At 43.0% G+C, this 18454-nt stretch overlaps 1 long non-coding RNA gene across 1 annotated transcript; it reads left to right on the forward strand.

Moving 5' to 3' along the window:
* The first annotated feature begins 1010 nt into the window (after nt 1-1010).
* Nucleotides 1011-2006, forward strand: LOC145542410 (uncharacterized). Its single transcript, XR_014079841.1, has 2 exons — nt 1011-1234; nt 1742-2006. It is a non-coding gene; the product is annotated as an uncharacterized LOC145542410 (long non-coding RNA).
* Nucleotides 2007-18454: the final 16448 nt, after the last annotated feature.

The following is an 18454-nucleotide window of genomic DNA, read 5'->3' on the forward strand; positions in this document are numbered from 1 at the left end:
TTGCAGTTTCCTCTGTTTGCAGCCATTGCACCCTTACTGGAAAAGATACAGTCCAAGGGGAAGTCCTTGTCTCTCAGTCACTGTTCCTGTCCACAGAGCTGGGGTCTGGCCTTGGAGCTGACGCTGGAGACAGGACCTGCTGATGTGGATGTCTGTGCTTGGCTTTCTCATTCTTTCACACCAGAGGCAGTGCTGGTATAGAATGGACCCTGAACCCTCCCTTGAGTGGAATGGGATTGGGGTGGGGAGCAGATCCTGACAGACACTTAGAGCCCCACCCATTGCCATGTCTTTAGTTCTGCAAACCTTTTATTTAAAGTGCTAGTTTAATAGTACTGAGATCTGTATTCTTGCCCAGGAAATCGCATGGACAGAGGAGCCTGGCAAGCTATAGTCCACGGGGTTGCAAAAGAGTCGGGACATGACTTAGTGACTAAGCAACAATTGTATGATGTGGAAACTTGCTCTGTGGCTTCATACAGGGTTAATTTATGAAAATGTTCCATGATGCTTGCTGGATGAAGGGCTTCATATCTGTCTTATTATGCCAGGCTTGCTATTGTGCTGCTGAAAACATCTGTATGCTTCCTAATGTTTGCCTCTCCATCATTAAGAATGATGTATTAAAAATTCCCACTCTAATTGTGGAGTTGTCAGTTTTTGCATAATGCAACTTCAGTTCATGTTTATTAGGTGCATCTGAGTATTGTTTTATCTTTCTGGTGAACTGTTCCATTTATCATCATGTAGTAACTCTCCTGATCCCTCCAGGTACTTTGGCCTTAGAGTCTATTTTTATCTGACAGTGATTTAGCTATTCCAACTTCATTTTATTTGCCTGGCACTTCTATGCCTATTAGTTTCCTTTCTCCCCCAGTCTTTTACTTTTAATCATATTGTCTTCTTTTTGTTTTAGATGTGTCTCTTGTAAACAGAATATAGCTGGATTTTTTAAAAAATCCCACTTAGTGATCTCTGTCATTTAACTGTTATAAAATGAGCAGTAATATGGGTGGTTGATTTATGTTAGCAAACTTGGCTTCATTTTGGTCTTGAGATAAAATGGCCAGCGTAAATGCTGTTTATATTCACGTTTCCCTAGGTGTGTGTGCAGGCCACAGCAGCATGCCCTGGGTGTAGTCAGTGCCGAAGGGGTCTGTTCCTTCGTGAGCCTGCCTGCAGGGACGGCCTCCTCTTTTAAAGCAGGTTGTGTACAGCATTCAGTACACTGAAGGTAAGCTGAACCATCAACATCACCGGTGTGTAAGATGTTATTTTACTGGAACAGTTGACAAATGAGGGACGTTAGCGTTGTGGCAGAATTCCCCGCATGTGTGAGAGCTGATCTTGTTTTATTTTTGCCATCACAACTGTGGAGTAGTTACAGTTTCTGTTCTGTTCATCACATTTGCAATTTGAAGAGAATGCGCTTGATGGATGGAGCGCCTTCAGTGTACTGTTTCTTAGTAACTTTCATTTTTTTAAATCAACTTGCTATAGACTTTATACACATTTTGTTAAATACAGTTCCTAGTGACAGAAACAATGCGTAGTTTCCTTTACTGATAACAAATGTTGAGGCCTAATTCTGGAAGTCCTCATATTTAAAAGTTAGATAGACAACGTAATGAAATTTTTAACTATTTGTATGTCATTTTGAAAGTGTATGCTTTATGGTAAAAAGTGTTTTTCATTTGTTCATTGTTTTCATTATTTGTGATCATGTTGTCTTTCAATACAGGCATAAACCTTCCACTCTTGAACAAAGCTGCTGCTTTTTAAAAGCGGTAATTGCTTCTTTACCTTTTATTTCTTTTGTAAAATGAAGCTTTTCTTTAAGGATGTGACTTTAAAGTGTTGTCTACTGCATAAAACAGTTGACCCTCACTTACTGCAAAGTGAAGATTGTTCTGCTGCATGTGGCGTGGACCATGCAGATTTCTGTATGTTCTCAGTATGCATCACTAGATAATAAAGTCTTTTGTGAACAAGGAAAAAAAAAAAAATTTATTTAATTGAGATATACTTGATTTACAATGTTGAATCACAACAAAGTGATTCGTTTATATATATCTATATATACATTGTTTTTCATATTCTTTTCCATTATGGCTTATCACAGGATATTGAATATACTTCCCTGTATTATACAATAGGACCTTGTTGTTTATCCATTCTATGTGTAATAGTTTGCATCTGCTAACCCCAAACTCCTACTCCATCCCTCCTCCACCCCTCTTGTCATTTAACTCTTTTTTTTTTGGAAGGAAAAAGGTGTAATCCTGCCTCTCTTAGTGACAAAAATTTCAGAGAAGACAAAAATGGCAACAGACCTCTAGATAAAGTCAGAGTTATGATTAAATCATTACATTCCCTTGAACATGAAAGTGTTAGTTGCTCAGTCGTGTCTTACTCTTTTCGACTCCATGGACTGTAGCCTGCCAGGCTCCTCTGTCCATGGGATTTCTCAGGCAAGAATACTGGAGCGGGTAGCCATTCCCTTCTCCAGAGGATCTTCCTGACTCGGATGCCTATTGGTGACAGCAGCTCCCTACAACAGTGAGGATGTGGTTGGTGGGCAGTTTGCAAAGCCTCTCAGGGTCAGCTGTGCCCATCCCTGCTTTGAGAGGGTGTCTGCTGGCCAGTTAAGTGCTGGCTGCTTACATAACCTTCTAGAAAAAGGACCCCCCCAGAATGACTTTCCTGGGCTTGCCAAGCCCAACCAGCCTGCCGTCCCAGCAGTGTAGATCAGATGGTACCAGGGCTGAGGACTGTAGTGGAGACAGCACAGGAGGGTCCCCTTCATGCCCTGTGTGGGCTGCCCAGTGCCCAGGACTTCTCCTTGGGGAGGGAGCCAGGCCAAGTCCCTGTCCCCACTCCTAGCCCTCCTTTTCATCCCTGGTGATCCGGGCAGGTCTGCCCTCGTGCAGCACCCCTGAGGGCTGTGGTGCTTTGCTCTTGATAAGATGGGAAGCTCTTGGAAGACCCTGACCTAAGCATGGCATGATCAGATTTTGGCTTTGCAGAGTCCCTGGCTCTGCTGGTGGAGATGGCAGGGGAGATAACCAGAGCAGGGATCCTCTTCGGTAGCTGAAGGGTGCGTGGGGTGGAAGTCAGACCCTTCCTGTGCAGGTGCTGGAGAAAATCAGGGCACCAGCTGCCCTGTCTGTTGCCCTGTAGATTTGCTCTAAGGTTCTTGGTCTTCAGGGCTTTCCTGGTAGCCCAGCTGGTAAAGAATTCACCTGCAATGCAGGAGACCTGGGTTTGATCCCTGGGTTGGGGAGATCCCCTGGAGGAGGGCATGGCAACCCTCTCCAGTATTCTTGCCTGGAGAATCCCCATGGACAGAGGAGCCTGGCGGACTACAGTCCATGGGGTCTCAAAGAGTCAGACATGACTGAGCAACTAAGCACAGCACTCCTGCATGAGACATAAAGCAACAGACTACACAGAGTGTAATGCTTCTAAGAGGATTCATTACCCAATCTAAACTATTAATGTATTAGCCAAGAGGTATGTTTCCACTGAATTACTCAAAAATGCATTCCTTTAGTACAGCCAAGAGATGAAAACACATCAATGGTTATCATCAAAATAGAAATATGAACACATCCACATACAGCTCTCCCTTCATACTTCCTTCTGTCCCTCTGCTGCCAACCTAAATGAATAAGTCCTGACATACATTTCTCAGAGATTGTATAACCAACCCCATGTCCAAGATGCTTTTTTAAAAATCAATTATAACAAAGATATTTAAAAATTGGTTAATTCAATAGCTCTATTTTTTAATCATACTTTTTCACTTCTGGACATCTAAAAAGCCTAGATGTTGCAAAATAATGATGTTTATCCACAGTAAACATAGGTACTTTACAAAAATGCACATACAGGCATATGGTTATGACCTTAAACTGTCTTCTAGATAATGGAGATATTAGCCAAAAGCCCTTCTGCTCACCCTTCTTACCCTCCTCCAGCATTTTGGTGACAATGTACCAGAGTACATCTAGCTCCAAGAGGTGGATTAACATAGGCACTCCCAGAAGACACAGCCCTTCCTATGAACCAACAAAAGGGCATTTATTAAGTGATTATTTTACTACCTCTACTTTTTATATACTGTGGGCACTATGACTTGCTTATTCTTTATGACACAGCAATATTAACTAAAATGCACAAACAGAACAATGGCTCAACAGTCTGAACTTGTCTAAAGATTGATGGGCATTGAGCCCTTCTCTCTGCATGTCCTTCCCTGTCCCTTCCCTCCATCCCCACCACCCAGTGAAGAGTCAGCTTATTCTCCAAGACTCGTCTAACAATTCCACTCCCCAAATACAACCATTCCTATAAATTAACAGAATAAAGTACTTAAAAGTGTTACTTTAACTCTCTACTTTCAAAATAAGTTGTGTACTTCTACACATCTAGAAAGGCTGGATGTTTCAAATAAGGAAAGTCATGTCTGACTCTTTGAGACCCCCTGGACTGCAGCCTACCAGGCTCCTCTGTCCATGGAGATGCTCCAGGCAAGAATACTGGAGTGGGTTGCCATTTCCTCCTCCAGGGAATCTTCCCAACCCAGGAATCGAACCCTTGTTTCCTGTGTCTCCTGCATTGCGGGTGGATTCATTACCCACTGAGCCACTGGAGAGATGTTTCAAATAAGGACTTAAGTTTGTCCACTATATACACAGTAGTGTTGAATAAACCACACACATGTAACAATGATTCTATCCGAAAGTGTTTTTTATGAATAAACATTCTAGTCTAGAACGTTTCATTGCTCCAGTTCCTCCTTTTTGCCATCCATCTGACAGTGGGCAGTGAGTATAGGCACATGTATCACTTATGTGTGATTGACAATTTCACTTCCAAAGGTCCTTTTCAGAAGATGGCCTTTCAATGAATTTTAACACAAAGTGTAAAAAATGTGTTAATTTACTAACCCTACTTTTGTCATACATTGGCAACCTCTTTGTTATCTAGAGAGTAAAGACTAGATATTATAAAATTGGGACCCATTTGTCCAGTATATACATAATATATACAGTAAAATTAAACAAAATGCATTTAACATATGAGGCAACGGTAAGCTGAAATGTTCTAGTACACACTAACAAAACATCATTTGCAATTTTCCCTCCAACCTCCCTCAACCCAATGAAAAAGCACAGTATACTGTTCAGAGAGGAGGCTTAATAATTTCATTTCCAAAGACAGTATGTGTGTGCATGCTAAGCGGCTTCAATCTTGGCCGACTTTTTGAGACCCTATGGATGGCTTCTCTGTCCATGGGATTCTCCAGGCAAGAGTACTGGAGTAAGTTGCCATGACCTCTTCCAGGGAATCTTCTCAACCCAGGGATCGAACCGATTAGCAAAGTCTAAAATTGAAAGGAGAATCCAAGTTCTTGTTTGCAGAGCTGAAGAATGAACTTCACAAACACGCAAACACTCTTGGTAGCAAGCAAACAGAATTTATTTCAGAGAGAGAGAAGTACAAAACTCTCAGCATAGACCCTAAGAGAGGGTGAAGTGCCTGAAAAGCCAGGACTAACAGCAGTTTATATTCTTACTGTATTGATTTGTGCACTTTTGATTGGTCCTTACTTTTAACATATATCATTTCTAACCAATCAGGTTAAAGTTCACAATGTTTAACTTGACATATTTATGGCTTCTTTAGATCCTCAGATTCTTAGTTTTCTTAGACAGTAAGTCGTCACCCCTCGACCTTTTCTCATGACCTCTGGCCATTTTTCAGATGACCAGATGTATGGGCTAAAGATTAATGATCACCAATTATTTTTCCCTCAGGCATATGGAACAGAAGTTAATTACTACTCCTTCCTGGATCTGAGTGGTGATAATTTATCAGACCAAGGACACACTCCTCTGACAGCCAGGAATTTGGGACAAAAGGTGTAACTTTACCTTAGTGGAGCAGGATGTTTATTGAAACAGGCTGAGGTCTCAGAGTTCCCACACTAACTGCCTAAAAATTTCTACCTCAGAATAATTCTGTATCTGCCTTCTTTAAATGAAAAGACCTCACAGGGTTTAACTCTGGCCACCTTCTTCTGTCTTATGTGTTTTTGTCATTTCAGTATTTTGGTCTCCTCTGTATTATTCATTATTGTAATTATGGTTTTACATAGTATATACTCATTTATTTCTTGCATCTCAGATCTTTCTTCTAGTTTTAATTTCTTTCTTCTTGAAGAACATCACTTAGAAGGTCTAGCAATAAAAATCTATTAGTGGCAAACTCAGTTTTTGCCTGGAAATGTCTTTATTTCATGCTCATTTTTTCTCATGTTGTCAAATTTTATGTAAACAGTGAACACTGTGTTATTACTCTACAGCCTGATTTTCCCCTCTCAACAGTCGTTTTAAGTGTTATTCATGTTGCTACAAGTAACTGTTTCTTTCATTTTAACTCTTACAGTATCTCATTATATTAATAGCACAATTTATCTACCTGTTCTCTTGGAAGAAGACTTTCAAGAGAATTCATTTTATAAATTTATTTTATAATTTATATTATTATAATAAAAATTGGTTCAAAATCAGGAAAGGAGTACATCAAAGCTGTATATTGCCACCCTGCTTATTTAACTTATATGCAGAGTACATCATGTGAAATGCCGAGCTGGATGAAGCACATGCTGGAATCAAGATTGCAGGGAGAAATATCAGTAACCTCTGATATGCAGATGATACCATCCTAAAACGGCAGAAAGCAGGAGGAACTAAAGACCCTCTTGATGAAAGTGAAAGAGGAGAGTGAAAAACCTGGCTTAAGAATGTTGAATTCAAGAAATGAAGATCATGGCGTCTGGTTCTATCACTTCATGGCAAATAAATGGGGAAAAAATGGAAAGAGTGGCAGATTTTATTTTCTTGGGTTCCAAAATCACTGTGGATGGTGACTGCTGCCACATCCAGCACAGCAGGTGAAAAAGACCTGAAATGGGGGCAAGTGCATAATGAAAAGACAGACACATATAACTTGGCATCTAGGAGTCGGGGGGGCCCTCCTCCTCTCCATGGCAGGAAGACAAAATGGCTTCTTTCAGCCTGCACTTTTACTGGCAGAAGTCACATGAGATCATTAAGAAATAGCTATACTGGGAAGTTTGATCAGCATGTCATAAAGAGGGAGAAGGCAATGGCACCCCACTCCAGTACTCTTGCCTGGAAAATCCCATGGATGGAGGAGCCTGGTAGGCTACAGCCCATGGGGTTGCTAAGAGTCAGACACAACTGAGCGACTTCACTTTCACTTTTCCCTTTCATGCACTGGAGAAGGAAATGGCAACCCACTCCAGTGTTCTTGCCTGGAGAATCCCAGGGACAGTGGAGCCTGGTGGGCTGCCGTCTATGGGGTCGCACAGAGTCAGACACGACTGAAGTGACTTAGCAGCAGCAAAGTTAAGGCTCTGCTGTTGATCAGGAACATCTTGTTTTGTTTCCATGGAGATGGACACAGGGGCTGGCAGCGAAATGGAGCAGAGAGCACATCCTGCCCCAAAAATGTCTGTTTGGCATGCTTACTAAGACAATCATGAGGGCACAGTTTGTCACACCATCAAGTCATGGGGCAGGTTCCGGTCTTTGCTCCGCCAGGCTGCAACAGACTGCAGCCATGAAATTAAAAGATGTTTGCTCCTTGGAAGAAAAGCTATGACAAACATAGAAAATGTATTAAAAAGCAGATACATTACTTTGCTGACAAAGGTCTGTATAGTCAAAGCTATGGTTTTTCCAGTAGTCATGTATGGATGTGAGAGTTGGACCACAAAGAAGGCTCAGTGCTGAAGAATTGGTGCTTTCAAACTGTGGAGCTGGAGAAGACTCTTGAGAGTCCCTGGGACAGCAAGGGGAATCAAACCAGTCAATCCTAAAGAAAATGAACCCTGAAGATTCATTGGAAGGACTGATGCTGAAGCTCCAATACTTTGGCCACCTGATGCGAAGAACTGAGTTGATGGAAAGGACCCTGATGCTGGGAAAGACTGAGGGCAAGAGGAAAAAAGGGTGACAGAGAATAAGATAGTTAGATATCATCACTGACTCAATGGACAAGAATTTGAGCAAACTTCAGGAGATAGTGAAGAACAGGGAAGCCTAGCATGCTGCAGCCCATTGTGTTACAGAGTTGGACATGACTTAGCAACTGAACAACTGCAACAACGATGACTATAATTATTTTATAACAGAATAATTCTATTTATTTTATAATATAAAATCTATTTTATAACTATTATTATTATACCTTTTTTGTGAAAAATTTCAAACAACCACCATATGTAGCATAATGAAACATGATGTATTCAACCTCAACAATGATCAACTCATAACCAATCTAGTTTCATGCATATCTCCACTCTCTAGATTATTTGAAGTAAACCCTACACATAGTATCATTACATCTGTTAACATGATAAGAATTATTAAAAACCCCATTATACCATGATAACACCAAAAAATTTAGCAATGCTTCATTATTATTATTATTAAATACCCAATCACTATTCAAAATTCTAGTTGTTTCATGACTATAATTTTTTAAAATAGTTTGAATCAATTCAAGTGAGGCCCAATCACTGAGACTGACTGATTTGTCTCTTAAGTATCTTTTAGAGTTGTCTTTTTCTTCTTTTTTAAACATTTCCTTGCAATTTATTTGTTGAAGAAACCAAGGTGTTTGTTCTGTGCCAGTTCCCACAATCTGAGTGTTGTTGATCTTGTCCAGCATGTCCTTCTATCCCCTGTTTATCCTGTATATTTGTGGCTAGAGCTAGAAGTCACCTCATCCTCAAGTCATTTAGCTGAGTATAAAACTATTAATTGTTATTTTCTCTCAGCATTTTGAAAATATTATTCTGTGGTCTTTAGGCACTGGCTATTATTAAGAGGTCTGAGTCAGTCTATCTGTACTTTGCAGCAATTTATCTTTTTTTCTCTGACTGTCCTTGTCCTTAGAGTTCTCCAATTTCATTATTTTTATTTCTCTTACAGCTCATTCTGCTGCTGCTGCTGCTAAGTCGCTTTAGTCGTGTCCAACTCTGTGCGACCCCATAGACGGCAGCCCACGAGGCTCTGCCGTCCCTGGGATTCTCCAGGCAAGAACACTGGAGTGGGTTGCCATTTCCTTCTCCAGTGCATGAAAGTGAAAAGTGAAAGTGAAGTCGCTCAGTCGTGTCCGACTCTTTGCGACCCCATGGACTGCAGCCTACCAGGCTCCTCCGTCCATGGGATTTTCCAGGCAAGAGTACTGGAGTGGGTTGCCATTGCCTTCTCCGCTTACAGCCCATAATACTCCCTAAATTGGAAGATTCATGTCCTTCATCAATTATGGAAAATTCTCAGCCATTATCTTTATAAGAAAATGTTCTTTCTCCTCTTCTTTCCATACACTCAGTTCAGTTCCGTTCAGTCGCTCAATCGTGTCCGACTCTTTGCGACCCCATGAACCGCAGCATGCCAGGCCTCCCTGTCCATCACCAACTGCCAGAGTCTACCCAAACCCATGTCCATTGAGTCAGTGATGCCATCCAACCATCTCATCCTATGTCATCCCCTTCTCCTCCTGCCCTCAATCTTTCCCAGCATCAGGGTCTTTTCCAATGAGTTAGTTCTTTGCATCAGGTGGCCAAAGTGTTGGAGTTTCAGCTTCAGCATCAGTCCTTCCAATGAACATTCAGGACTGATTTCCTTTAGGATTGGCTGGTTTGATCTCCTTGCAGTCCAAGAGACTCTCAAGAGTCTTCTCCAACACTGTAGTTCAAAAGAATCAATTCTTCAGTGCTCAGCTTTCTTTATAGTCCAACTCTCACATCCATACATGACCACTGGAAAAACCAAAGCTTTGACTAGAAGGACCCTTGTCGGCAAAGTAATGTCTCTGCTTTATAATATGCTGTCTAGGTTGGTCATAGCTTTTTTCCCCAAGGAGCAATCATTTTTTAATTTTATGGCTGCAGTCACCATCTGCAGTGATTTTGGAGCCCAAGAAAATAAAATCTCTCACTGTTTCCATTGGTTCCCCATCTATTTGCCAAGAAGTGATGGGACCAGATGCCATGATCTTAGTTTTCTGAATGTTGACTTTTAGGCCAAACTTTTCACTCTCCTCTTTTACTTTCATCAAAAGGCTCTTTAGTTCTTCTTTGCTTTCTGCCATAAGGGTGGTGTCATCTGCGTATCTAAGGTTATTGATATTTATCCTGGTAATCTTGATTTCAGTTTGTGCTTCATCCAGCCCAGCATTTCACATGATGTACTCTGCATATAAGTTAAATAAGCAGGGTGACAATATACAGCCTTGACATACTCCTTTCCTGATTTGGAACCAGTTTGTTGTCCCATGTCCAGTTTTAACTGTTGTTTCTTGACCTGCATACAGATTTCTCAGGAAGCAAGTCAGGTGGTCTGGTATTTCCATCTCTTAAAGAATTTTCCGTATTTTGTTGTGATTCACATAGTCAAAAGGAAGACATGTTTGTTATTATCATAATGCCTGCATGCATGTGTGCTAAGTCTGTTCAGTCATGTACAACTCTTTATGACCCTGAGGACTGTAGCCCTCTGGGCTCCTCTGTCCATGGGATTCTTCAGGCAAGAAAACTGGAGGGGATTGCCATGCCCTCCTCCAAGGGGTCTTCGGACCCAGGGATCCAACCTGGTCTCTTATGTCTCCTGCATTGACAGGCAGGTTCTTTACAACTAGCGCCACCTGGAAAGCCCGTATTATCATAATAGTACACATTCAATTTTACTTGGTACTATTTCTGGATTTTTTCTTAATAAAAAAGAAAAACGCACAGTGTACTTAAGCAGCAGGGGGAAAAGATTCTATAGTTAACGGGAGCTTAATTATTATGATAATAGTGGAGATAATTATTCTGATAAAATATGAAAGGTAAGACCTTTTGCACAGCATAACTTCTTGCATTTACTCCTTTTAGGAGCATATTTCTACTCTGGTGGAGTCAGGTAGTTTTCTTAAAAAACTTTTTATTTTGTCTGGAGAATCTTGTGGACAGAGGAGCCTGGGAGGCTACAGCCCATAGGGTCACACAGAGTCAGACACGGCTGAAGTGACTTAGCATGCAGCATAGTCAATTAATAAGCAATGTTGTGATAGTTTCAGGTGAACAGTGAAGGGACTCAGCCATACATATACATATATCCAATCTCTCCCATACTCTCCTCCCAGATAAAAAGTCATTTTAAGCAGTACCCACTGAAGGAGACATGAAAGGGACATCTATTTTGTGTACTGGATTGTACAAATTTACCTTTTGTGAATTCCTTTATTTAGACAACCATTTATTATTTAATCAATATGAATTCAGCATCTACCACATCCAGGCATTATTCCAGGAACACGGCAAAGTAGATGGCGAGTTTCATCCTTCTTGGAGCCTTCATTTTAGTACTTGCTTCTTACTCTCTGCCTCCTGGAGGCCACTGGCTTGCTGCTCGATCTTGTTCTTCAGACTGACACACAATCCAGCCTGTTTCAGTTTGAGATCTCAGCTTCTCTGTCTTCTCTCCTCTTTCTTTTCCACTTTTGTATAATACTGGAGAACTTCCAGAGTAAGACCTAGACTTTCAGAGGTGCTCCTGTTATGTCTTAGCCTTCCTGATCAACAGTTTCAAGTTGGTCTCAGCCTCCTAGTGAAAGTCACTCAGTCATGTCTGCCTCTTTGTGGACCTGTGAACTGTAGCCCACCAGGTTCCTTTGTCCTTGGGATTCTCCAGGCAAGAATACTGGAGTGCCATTCCCTTCGCCAGGGGATCTTCCTGACCCAGGGGTCGAACCTGGATCTCCTGTACTGTAGGCGGATTCTTCCCCATCTGAGCCACTGGGCCTCCTAAGTTGGACCTAAGCCCAAGACCTTGTTAAGGACTGGGGAAAAAACCCTGGAATTAACCTACTTTACTTTAAACAAAACAGTGATGATGTTGATGAACAGATTCTATTTTAAGACATAGTAAGGATTTTCTATGACATCAGTAGCATAACCCCCACAAAGTTTTCCCTCAGTCCATTAACTTAGTGTCTCCTCTTCAATGTTATCTCCTTTGTTGAAATAAAGCAATAACGAGAGAGCCATCATGCAATTTTATTTTTTTATTTATTTTTTATTGCTCTTTCATAGGAGGAACAAATAGTGATGAAAGGTATCCTAATGTTCTCTGAATTAAATTATCTACTGAAGCTGAAATTTTTAATATAATGGTGTACAACTCCAAGTCAAGATAGACCCCGAAGTGGTAGAACATATTATTGCACTTTTATCTTCTTGTATTCTGGTCTATCAGTGACCGACACGTACATTTCAAGAGAAGCTCTGAACAAGAGTCCAGTGCTGGCAGCAGAGAAGGTAACTCAGGGCTTATGAATCCTATTCTTTGCTGGCTTGATTTTTAGAAGTCAGTTTTACCGTGGGCTAACTGCACTGGTACCTACAATGTCAGATATTTCAGTACTTTGCCTGTAGACTTGCCGTGCCTACAGTCTTCAAGGCATGATGAGATAATGAATTCACATAATGTTCATTGACAGGACACAGCATTTGGCCCATTCAGTGGATTTTCTGTTACTAGTGGCAAAGAAGCTCTCATTGCAAAAAGAAACTTGAATACAACTATGTTAATTTAGCTGAAATATCTTAACAAGTTACATAAAAATATTCTAAGTAATAGTGGACATGCCAAGAAAAATATTTATGAGAACAAGAAATTATATTTCACTTTTGTTTTAAAAAAGGAGATAGTTTCTTCTATCAGTCAAGAACACATTCCAGAGTAAACTATCTGAGTGGAACAATCAGCATCTTCCAAACCTTAGCTAACAACAACGAAAGGCGGCACAGTGGTAAGGAATCTGCCTACCAATACAGGAAGAGAAAGAAATGGATATTCAGTCACCGGGTTGGGCAGATCCCCTGGAGGAGGAAATGGCAACCCACTCAGGTATTCTTGCCTGGAAAATTCCATGGACAGAGAAGCCTGGTCGGTTACAGTCCATGGGGTCACAAAGAGTCATACAACACCTTTTAAGTTTCTTTTTCACAGTGGGCCTTATTTTCTCCTTTATATCCAAGATCTATAGTTAACAATAATATTTTGTGTACTTTATTTTTATTGGAATATAATTGATGTACAATATTATGTTAGTTTCAGGTGTGCTACATAATGATTCTGGACCTCTCATTCCGCCTTCTGTCTCTTATCTTTTCTTACAAAATTTTCATCCCCATCTCTCCCTAGTGGGACTCTTGGGAACTGCTTCTGACTCATTTTCCAATTCACTATTGGTCTCTTCAGTGGACTTGTCCACTGAGTTTTCCATTTCAACAACCATTGTTTTCCACCCTATGAACACTTTTTGGTTTATTTTTAAAGCATGCCCAGTAACATATTTTAATAGTATCTTTCCCGTTTATCATGTTCTGACTCCTTCCTTTATTCGTAGGTGATCTTAAATGTAATCACTTTACAACCTGTATCTGCCTGTTCTGTCATCTGCAGTTCCTGGGAGTGCGGGTCAGTGGCTCACTCTCTCTGCTGGCTCTCACTCACAGTGGCTTGTTCCTCACTTGCTCTGTGGGTCTGGACTACACATCCCTGTGGGTGGAGCTTCAGCTGTAGAACATGTGCAGCCCAGACTGAAGGTAGGTTCCTCCAAAGGAGCTCTTTATGGAACACTCCCCAGGAGTGCTCAGAGCATAGAGCTGCTATTTTCTTGTTTCTCAGCAATGGGTTCCAGGACAGTCATTGCACTGGGGTGGGGCTGTGGCTCTTTATGTTCATGCACACATTTTAAGACAGTTTAAGGCAAATTGGTTTATAACCCCCCTTTATTTCCACTGGACATATTTTTGTGTATTCTTTGAAAGTGAAAAACTTCAAAGGCTCCTGGCGTTTTATGGGGGGGTGCTCAGTTTTAATGCCCCCCTTTGTCTCTAGATGTCTCTTGCCTTCGTGGTCGTTAAAATGCAAGCCCTTTGGAAACTGCTATCCTCCCCCATCCAAGGCAGCTGAAATATTAGCCCTACTTTTTTTTTTAACCTCTGGTTTTTCTTTCTGTGGTAGGTAGAATAATGTCTCCCTACCAGAAGATGTCTGCATACTAATCTCCAGAACCTGAGAACACACTAGAGGACATGGCAAAAGGGGGCATTGACGATGCCGATTGTCTGGGTGGGCCTGATGGAGGGAACCACAGGATCCATATGAGTGGGAGAGGGAGGCAGAAGAGGGTCAGAGGGAAGCGTGACTATGGAAGAATGGTCAGAGGGAGGCTGCACTGCTGGCCGGGAAAGTGAGAACAGGCCACAAGCCAAGAAAGGCAGGTGGCCTCCAGGATCTGAAAAAGCTACAGAAGTGGATTCTCCCCTAGAAAGCAGTCCAGTGAGAAGTGTTGGACTTCTGACCTTCAAAACTATAAGTAAGTAAATCTTATGTTGTCTACGGCCACTAGGTTTATGGCCATTTGTTAAGACAGTGATAGAAAATGAACACACTCCCCAAAATATTTGGCTCTAAGTCTTTTTACTTTCCTGTGGACCCATCCATGTATTTAAAAGGACATTTATTATATTTCTCACAGCATTTCTGGATATTTCATAGCAGAGGGTTTTCACTTTGCAGTCTATCACATTGCTGTAAGCAGAAGCCCCTAGCTTCACTACTGAAAGATTCATTATATCATTATTTCCAGGCCTGTTACCTTTCGGTTCTTGAATTGGTTTTTGTTGTTGTTTGTTTGTTTTAAAAATATTGATTTATGGGACTTTCCTGGCGGTCTAGTGGTTAAAAGTCTGCCATACAATGGAGGGGACACAAGCTTGATCCCCGGTCAGGGATCTGAGATCCCACATGCCTTGGAGCCTGCGCACTCTGGAGCCCATGTGCCACAACTAAAGAGTCCACGCACCACCGCGAAGACCCCGCCTGCTGCAGCTAAGACCCGACGCAGCCAAATAAACCAATATATGATGTAAAAATATGTATTTATTTATTTGGCTGCATCGGGTCTTAGCTGTGGCATGTGGGGCCTAGTTCCCTGACCAGGGATGAAACCCGGACCCCTGCCTTGGGAGCACGGAGTCCTAGCCACTGGACCACCAGGGAAGTCCCTGGGTCCTTGCATCATGTGACTTTTTCTCAATCTTCACATGTGTCTTGTCACAGGAGCATAAGGATGAGGAGGAGGACAAGTCCACTCTCTTCGTTGAGCACCCTCTGGAACTTTTACAGGCAGTGAGGCTGTGAACCAGAATGGTCTTGACAGGTCAGTGTCACAGAAAGGTCACAGAAAGGTCAGTGTCACACACGACAGCCCTGGTTAAAGGCCCATCCCTGTTACAGTGTCAACTGTAGAGGGGAGGAAGATTGCAGTCACTGCCTGATGCTTTGCATTACATCAAGGCTCTAATTTAGCTCTCGGATAACAAAAACCTTCTCTAGAACACTCTGGTTTGTTTCATCCTTGGGCTCTGCGGAGGCACCGGTTCTGTTCTGGCCATCGTGTGGGTGGGAAATAGGAGCAGAGGTCTCTGCAGAGAAAGGGAGTGAGCAGTGGCCCTCAGGGCAGGACATTTTGTGAGTGTAGTAAAAGCACAAGGGCTCCTGGTACCCAGCGTGGGTTTTAAAATGTCAGGCATCATGGTAGGTGGTTCTGTTAATATTACCACACATGGATTCTAAATTACAGCCTCAGTGAAAGCCTAGGATTACAGTGTGGCTTGCATAACCCACCCCGCCCCCCTCTCTGGTTCTCCAGGGTTTGAGTGGGACCAGAGGGGCAATATCCAGGGTTCCCCGGGCTGGTGTGTGACATCAAAGCAGCCCCAGGGACCTCCAGGGGTTTCGAAATTTCCTTCTGTGTGAAAGAAAGTAGGTCCAGGAGAGTTTTCATTTGAAACCATATTTTTAAAAAGGAAACAAAATGGTGTTTCTGTTTGCGGTGGAGATGGAGAGAAGTAACACCCTCCTCCAGGGTGCAGAAGCAATTTCCATAAATAGATGATTCCTGAGGGTCCCTGAGTAAAGAACCCTGACTCAGGGAGGGAAGCCTTGAGAGTGCCGGGAAGTTGACCCACTTTGGGGAGCAGGTAGCATCTGCTCAGTCAGAGCTTGCGTTCCCTCTCACCTGCCTCCTGAACATCACTGCCAGATGGGTGTCCTCCAGCCCTGCTCCTATCCTCACCCTGCCTAAAGTTCCTGGGATGGGAAGTTAGAGCCCTGAGATACCTCCCAGCTTTGATGCAGACAGATGGGCCTTGGGTCTGTCCGGATCTCAGTGCTGTCCAGCGCTTGACCTTGGTGAGCACTCAAGGACCTCAAAGTCTTGGCATAAATACGGGGAGAGGAATTGCTACTCTGCTTGAGAAGGGTGAAGATCATGTCCACAAAGCATCTGGCACACAGCTGGACTCAGGAAAGGCTAACTCTTCTTAATGGAAAGGCCTCACAAAATCAACTGCTTGAGACGATTTTCAGTGGCTTCCACATGAGGTTGGGAAACAGTCTGAGTTCTGAGTCCCACAGCGTGGTGGCTGAGGTCAGGAACCGTGTGTACCATTAAGGTTGGTCCTGGGGCACTGAGACATTGTGAAGTCAGGGTCCAGATGGGAGATGAGGTCCAGGTGGTGCTGGAAACCACTTGCAGTGGAGAGATGCTCAGGGTCGTGCTTGGGCTGGGTGTTGGACAGCTGCCTGGCTTGGCCCTGGCTGCCCCGCTGACAAGTTGCTGGTCTGTGGAAAGTGACTGGAACTCCCCAGCTGATAGAACATTGACTCTGAGATGTGCTTCTCAGTTGCTGTCTGGTCCACGGGAAGATGTTTGTGTTTCCACAGCTCCTTGTTTGCCTCCCTCTCCCTCCTGCCCGTTGCCCATCTTTTCTCCACTGCAGAGCCTTCTCCGATTGGCAGCTCCTGTGATCCATCCTGCACCCCCTCCCCTGTGGCCCTGATGCTGCCCACCGCCTGTCACCTCTCAGGTACTCCTCCGCTGGGGCTGCAGATGGCTCAGCTCTGGCTCCTGCCTGGCTCTGCATCTCACTGCCCTGCTCACAGGAGCTGATCACAAGTTCTGAGCTAACTTTGAAATTAGTCACAGCAGCAGTATTTACACAGTGGAAACCAGCAAACACTATCGCAATGGCTTTTTTTGTTGTTGTTGTTGCACTGCATGGCATGTAGGATTTTAGTTCCCTGGCCAGAGATAAAAACTGAACTCCCTGTATTGGAAGCTCACAGTCTTTTATAAAGTCTTAAATTAAAAAAAAAACATTTAAAATTAAGAAAATTTTTTTTTAATTGGAGAAAAATTGCTTTACAGTGTTGTGCTGGTTTCTGCCGCACAATAATGCAGGTCAGCCATAGTTATACATATATCACCTCCCTCTTGAGCCTCCCTCCCTTCCCCCTATCCAACCCCTGTCAGCACAGAGTGCCAGGCTGGGCTACCTCTGTTGTATAGCAACTTCTCACCAGCTGTCTATTTCACATATGGTGGTGTATATAAGTTGACGCTAATTTCTCCATTTGAACTGCTCTCTCCTCCCTGCACTGCGTCTGCAAGTCTGTTCTCTTTATCTAAAAACTTTTACATTTTATTTATTTATTTTTGACTGCACTAGGTCTTCGTTGCAGAGCAGGCTTTCTCTGGTTGCAATGAGTGTGGGCTGCTCTAGTTGCAGTGCGAGGGCTTTTCATTGTGGTAAATTCTCTTGTTGGTGAGCACAGGCTCTAGGACGTGTGGCCTCAGTAGTTGCGGCTCGCAGGCTCCAGAGCACATGCTCAGTAACTGTGGCGCATGGACTTAGTTGCCCTGCAGCATGGGGGATCTTCCTGGACCAGGGATTGAACCTGTGTCCCTTGAATTCAAGGTGGATTTTTAACCACTGGACCACCAGGGAAGTCTTGGCAATGTCTCTGATGCCTGCTCCCTGGAGTTAGGCCAAACTTCACAGGTCAAAGTCACCCTCTCCACAAGGTGGCCCTCACAAGTTCAGAACAATTTACTCTGGAATGGAAAGATTACCTGAGAATGGGCTTTTCAGACAGGTTAGACGGAGCACCCAAGATTCACAGAGCAATGTTATGTTGGAGTTGGAAGACATAATGCTATCTGCTCCCCCGCCGCCCCCCCGACCCCCTCCAAGCACATGACTTGACTGCCGTCTTTGAGGCTGGGTCCTGAAGCCTGGGGTGGGGTAGGGGAGCCAGCTCCTTCTCTGAAGACCAAGTCTTGACAGAAAATTCTTCTTTACCCAGGCCTGGATGGATCATCACCTTTTCCACAAGCTGCCCTTCACCAGCGCTCTTCCACTCTTGCACCTCGTCCCTGACCAAGTTCACCTTTGTTGTTGTCAGCCTCTTGTTCTATCAAGAGGATCATTTTAATACTCTGGTTTTGTTAT

This window comes from Giraffa tippelskirchi, chromosome 3 (assembly GCF_054371585.1).
Source record: "Giraffa tippelskirchi isolate mGirTip1 chromosome 3, T2T-mGirTip1v1.2.pri, whole genome shotgun sequence".
Classification (NCBI taxonomy): Eukaryota; Metazoa; Chordata; class Mammalia; order Artiodactyla; family Giraffidae; genus Giraffa; species Giraffa tippelskirchi.